The 6,018-nt window shown below is 53.4% G+C and overlaps 1 long non-coding RNA gene across 1 annotated transcript; it reads right to left on the bottom strand.

Moving 5' to 3' along the window:
* Positions 1 to 814: 814 nt before the first annotated feature.
* On the bottom strand, positions 815 to 4,388 carry LOC135319871 (uncharacterized). The gene is made up of 4 exons (XR_010378863.1): positions 4,301 to 4,388; positions 3,964 to 4,010; positions 1,280 to 1,408; positions 815 to 936 (listed from the first exon to the last, which is right to left on the bottom strand). It is a non-coding gene; the product is annotated as an uncharacterized LOC135319871 (long non-coding RNA).
* Between the last annotated feature and the right edge of the window lie 1,630 nt (positions 4,389 to 6,018).

Here is a 6,018-nt window from a genome sequence, read left to right as displayed (position 1 = left end):
CCGCCTCCCAGGAGCAAGCTCACCTGGGGAACGGCGTCCCGCCTCTAGGGCAGCGGAGACCGCCCCCAGGCTCCACCGCAGGGGAGAGCGGAGCAAATTGACCGGCTCCCCCGCGACAGCCCCCTTACCCCCGTGGGCCCCGCACCTAAATGACACCGCGTCCACTCCCCACTCAGCAAGCTGAGTGGGACAGGTGTGTCCGGCGACCTGGGGCAGCAGAGGCCGCTCCCAGGCCTGGCAGCCGGGACAAGGCAGCTATTCCACCAGTTCGCCAGGGGCAGCCCCGCTCCGCCCCCCTGCCGCTGTCGCCGCCCCCTGACCTAACCGACCCACCTCCCAGGAGCAAGCTTACCTGGAGTACATCTGGCGAATCTCTGGCTGCCAAGGACCCCGCAGGCCAGGCTGCAGGGAAGAGAAGAAATCGACCGGCTTGCCCGGGCAGCCTCCCACCAACTGCCGCCGCCGCCGCCGCCACCTCCGCCGCCCCAAACCATTGCACAAGCCTCCCGGGGTAAGGCTGACTGCGAGGATGTGCACTTGCCTTCTGATCCTGGCCACGTGCCTGAGAACCTCCCTGCACCCCTACACTCCCTGTACCTCTGCAACCCTGCCACTCTCTGCACTTCTGCACTGCCTGCACCCACGCATCCCCTGAACTGCCTGCACCCCCCAAAGCCCCTGCACCCCTGCCACCACTTACACCTTTGCACTGCGTACACTCATGCACCCCTGCTTGTCCCACACACCACCTCTTGGGCCTGTGGCAGACTCTCTGCTGTTAGACCAATGCACAGCGACTCACATCTTTGTCAGTATATGATACATCAGTGGACGTCTGGGGTTGGCTGCAGGAAGGTACATGTTCCCTGTCACTAGCCTGGGCCACTAGGGTGATCTCTGTGAGGTCACCCAGGATGGGCTCAGAGATGCTGTTCTCTGGGAAGAGAGGAGTTGAAACCGGTCTTGAGGGCAGAGCTGTGCTCACCAGGCCGTCCACGCTTCATGTTTTACACAGGGCTTCGGAGAAGTGAAATGGATACGGCCAAGTAAGACCGGCCTGCTGTGCGCCCACCTCAGTCCTGGGCTCTGAGGCAGAACGACTGGCTCCCACCCTCAGGGCCAAGTTTGGGCACCTGAATGGCCCCTTGGAGGCATCCTATCACTTCTCAGGAAGAAGTCTGGCTGCTTCCACCCCATGGCCCTCCCTCCCACTGTGCTGGCCTCAGGAAGGTTCCTTATTTGGGGAAGAAGGCAGCCCACCCCCTACCCCACCCCTCACCTTTCTCTAACCCAGGCTGGTGCTTTCTCTGCCCTTCAGAGTCTGGAAAGCCATTTCTCTTCAGGTATGTCCCTTCTGAGATGGACTTGCTTCCACTCAATTCTAGGCGAGGATGCAGCATGGAATGCACTGGGTAAGAGAACCAAAATAAATAGTTTCTTCTGTGAGGTTTTCTGTTTATCTACTGGGGCTGGGCTGTGTGTAGTTTGCTACAGCTATTCATGCGAGAGGCTAAAGCCACCCGTGTGTCCTTGTTTTCATCTCCCCGCTGTCTTTGGGTTTCCCCTAGACACTCCTGAGACATTTACTTCTTTTAATTTTATTCCTGTTATTACACAGGGGCCCTACTGACATGGAGGTGAGGTGTTGGGGGAGCGCGACAGATTAGGGCATCTGCAGTCCTGTGATTAATTCTCATTGAGCCTGTGCCCTGAGCTGTGACCTCCACAAGTGTGTCTCTTTCCCCCACCCCAATTTGGGTGACACAGAAGGTATTTCCCTTCCCCCAGGTAGGTTAGGCTCTGGTAAAATATTTTCTCATTAAACAAAACAAAACAAAACTAAACACAAACCCCCACAATGGAAGAGAATGTTCTGGGTGTATTTCAATAGAGCTATTATTTCCTTTCCTGGCAGGAAGCATGAGGAGTTTTCCTATGATCTTCACTCTGAGAACAGGGCACGGTCCTGGAGGTAAAATGCATGAAAAAGAGCATGGGGCCCATCTGACTGGCCCCCTGGAGTTGTCACACTCAGGTTTCCCCTCGCTGAGCCTCCAGCTGGCCTCAGGGACCTGTTAAATCTGCCTGCCCCCGGGGTTCTTACAAAAGCGGGTTCTGCCCTGGGAGCTGTGACTCTCCAAGCCTGCCTGGCTGCCTCTCTGGGTTGGGAGCAGCTTTCCCCCTCAGCTTTCTTGTGGATCTAAGAAGAGCAGTGGGTTTTCAGCTCCCTCAGCTTTGGTATTGTTTTCAGGACAGAAGGAGCAACTGCTGAGCTCCTCACAAGCTGGACCAGAGGCTGGAAGCTTCCTTTCCTCTGCCTCCGTGCAGACAATCAGTGGCTGTGGTTCTAGCCGAGTTTCTGAAGATGTGGATTTAAACATACACATCCCAGCCCCTACAGGAGCACACAGTCCCATAAATCCCTACAACTTCCACTGGTAACTACGGAGCTGATGAGGACACGGGTTTCGGGGCTGCAGAGGCCTGACTGCAAGACTTTCTCCGTGGCCTATTAACGTGGTTGCTCTGGGCCTTGTCTAAAGTGGCTTGCTTACCGCACCTGGTACATGGGAAATATAAAATAAGTACTAGAACCTCCACTTTTTCTCCCTCTTGGGCCTTCCAACCTAAAAAGTAATAAGTGAACTCAGACGGCCTAGTCACCACAATGAGGTCTGTCCAGCCTGGCTCTCCTGAGTGACGGGCACTGACTTGCACATTAACTCGGAAAAGTAGGGGACCCACCTTCCTCTACCTGGGCCTCTCCCCACACCAGGCACGCTCCCAGCTGAGACGGGGCCAACTCCCCCATTGAGGTGTGTGCTGGTGGCTTCAGTGTGACCTGGCCCTGCTGGGACATGAACCTTCAGTGACGTGGATGGTCAGGAGGAGGGGGGTCCCTGCTGGGGCAGCAGGGGGCCCGGTAGCACCCTGCCTAGCTTTGTGCCTGGTGCTCCTCAAAATCGCCTACGGCCCCAGGGTCAGCTCTGGTCCGGGCCACTCCATGCACCCTCCCAGTATGTTTTCACTAAGTCCCTTTTTGCTTTTATCAGCCAGAGGTGGCTTCTGTTGCTTGTTCAGTGAAACAGTGCATCAGGAAGCCAGACTATTTCTAAGATCAGTAAAATACCAAATTCGGTCAGCTCGCCTGGCAGACCATGCAGCACAAATTCCCGCACAGGTCTGTGCAAACGGCTTACGTGAAGGGTCCTCAACATCTGTCTTCAGAGATACAGAAGCTGGTGGTTCAGGTAAAACCTCAGGGAGGGTTTGAGAAATCCAAAGCTGATTGGTTTCAAAGACTAACCGGTCGGACCAGACCCCTGAGCTGTGGTCAGAAGCCTGGCTCAATGTCACTCAGACTCAACGCTCTAAGTGTCCAGTGGGGCCTGTTCTGTTCCCTTTACAGGCTCTCGTTGGGGAGTCACTGTAGCCCCTTACACTCAGCAGGGAATCCAGCCCTATTAGCCCCCACCCTGAGGGTTCCATGACACAAATCTCGGGAGTGTTTAATTTTCATCTTTGTTTAGGAGGATGAAGGTGGGGCAAGAGGAGACATAAATTCACACTTAGTGACACCAAGTCACAGCCAGTACCCACTCCTCGGAGAGCTATGTGCTCCCACAGTGGTGGCTGGGGGGCTGGGCAGAGCCCCTCCGCTGGTCACAGAGGGACTCACTCCTCTGACTGCAACTGATGGGTTGGACAACCAATCCAGAGGGGACAGAGCATCTTTCCCGGGAATTTGGAACTGACACACAGAAATTAATTTCACTCATCTGGGGATTGGGAGGAGGGTGGGAATCAAATGAAACCAGAGCAGGAGAGAAAGTTACAAGTGAATGAGAGAGAGACAGAGAGACTGAGCTTGTGAGAGCAAATAGTGGAAAGGAAGGATAAAAATCAGGGGAAAGAGGAATTCCAGCTCCTGGCTGTCTAGTGTGTCCCAGCCCATCAACGAACCTGCGGGATGGTTAACATCATTCCAGTTCTGCAGATTAGGAAACAGGCTGAAAGAGACGGGGGTTTGTTTCGGGTGCACAGTTAATTTAAGTGCCACTGGACCCCTCACTTCCCACTTCCTGAAGGCACCATGATCCTCACAGGAACCCTGCTTTCCTGACAGCCCAGCACCCTGATCAAAGGGACCCTGCGTGAGTGGGAACATCTCTGAGTGTGGAGAGTTCCCTGCACCGAGATTCCATGCATCAGCCGGCTCCCGCTCACCCCAGGGTAACGTCTCCCCAGCTGTGCAGTCTCCTGGCCCTCTTCCCTCCCTGCTAGGCACTCCGGTTCTTACCACCGAGTGTACTGCAGGAATTCAGCCACAGGGATGCCCAAAGCAACACGATACCACCGGCTGTACAAAAGGCAGACTCCCACCCCACCTGGGCTCCATGGGGATAGTAGGTGTCCTCACCTTTCATGTATCTAAGGCAAGCTGTTTCTTCAGCTGGAGGCTATAGAGAAAAATAAAATGTCCAAAGTATCGTTCAGTGAGGAATTCCTCCAAGGACATGACTCCAGAGTCTACAACCAGTAGTGCTGGCCGCTCCTACCCCCGGAATTTGTGTGAGGTGGATTATTGATCAGCACAATCGCTGGTGGCCCAGCTCCTGGGCTTGGCTGCCCAGAGGGGGCTGGGGGAATGGGTAAGGCCAGGGGACTCAGGAAGAGCACAGAGGACCTGGCCTCTCCCCTCCGCACTTGTAAACCCCCAAATCTCAAGGCATTGGACAGAGTGCAGCCACAATAATGATGCTCCCATCTCTTCACTCACTCCTGTCTGTTCACTTACGTGCTGAGCATCCACTGGGTCACAGGACATGACACACAGAATGGCCGATGGGACAGGCTTGGTATTTCCCCCTGGATCCTGTTCAATCTGATGGAAGAATGATCACTCATAAATGGTTTCTCAAAAGGATACATAGACAGAAGACAAACTGCAGAGTGAATCAAATTTTAAAATATAAATGAAGATCCCCCAGTCTCCCCACCTAAGGTTAACAGCATAAAGAAAATAGATCTTGCCTTTGATCACCAAGGAAGTGGTCACCCACTCTCAGGAGGAAAGGAGAGTTATTCTTTCAGCAGGACACAGAAGTGCTCCATCGGATTGGACCAGGACCTCTGCATTCATTCAGCAAATCTGTATAAGCTCCTACTACTTATGGGAATCTAGTAACTATACCCATTCCCAAGGGTCTTGGGCTTTATTAGTCAACAAAATAGACACGACTCCCCATCACTGGGGGCTCAGAGTTTTAGCAGAGGAAACAGGCAGCATGTTGGGGGTAGCAAGAGCTTGGGGAAAATAAGAGTGATATGAGCAAACTCAGGTGATGGTGGTGGGGTGCAAGGCAGGTAGGAGGGAATAAGGCAATCCTGGGAGATCTCACAGAGTAATGAACTTGAAGCAGCATAGATCCGGAGGAAGAAGGAAGAGCCAGAGCCAGAGGCCTCCAGAGTGATGGGGAAAGTGTCCGCGGAGAGGCAGAGCACGCCGGGTCCTGGAAGACTTTGGGACGACTTTGGCTCCTAATGAAATGTTGACCCTTTTAGTGAGTTTTGATGGGATGGGTGATGTCCAATTTATGCTTTTGTTTTGGTTATTTTTGGGGGGAGGGTAATTTATTTATTTTAGTGAAGGTGCTGTGGTTTGAACCCAGGATCTCATGCATGCTAAGCATGCGCTCTATCACTGAGCTACACCCACCCCCTCAATGTATGCTTTTATAGGCTCCCTCTGACTCTGTGTGGATGAGGTTGTAGAAAAGCAAAGATGGAAGAAGGAGGCTATTTGGTGTCCAAGAAGGGGCTGAAGGTGGCTTCTAGGAGGGTGGGGAACAGGGAGTAGGTGGTTAATGAAGACAGAGTAGCCAGAATTTTCTAACAAGCTGGATTTGCTGTGTGTGTGTGTGTGTGTGTGTGTGTAAGAGAAAGAGAGAGAAAGAACATTGTTCCAACATCTGGACCTGGAAAATGGGATGAATGTCCTCTCCATCCAGAGGGGAT

The sequence above is a fragment of the Camelus dromedarius genome, chromosome 33 (genome assembly GCF_036321535.1).
Source record: "Camelus dromedarius isolate mCamDro1 chromosome 33, mCamDro1.pat, whole genome shotgun sequence".
Classification (NCBI taxonomy): Eukaryota; Metazoa; Chordata; class Mammalia; order Artiodactyla; family Camelidae; genus Camelus; species Camelus dromedarius.
The sequence above is the reverse complement of the archived record's forward strand: the minus strand, read 5'-3'. Positions and strand labels throughout refer to the sequence as shown.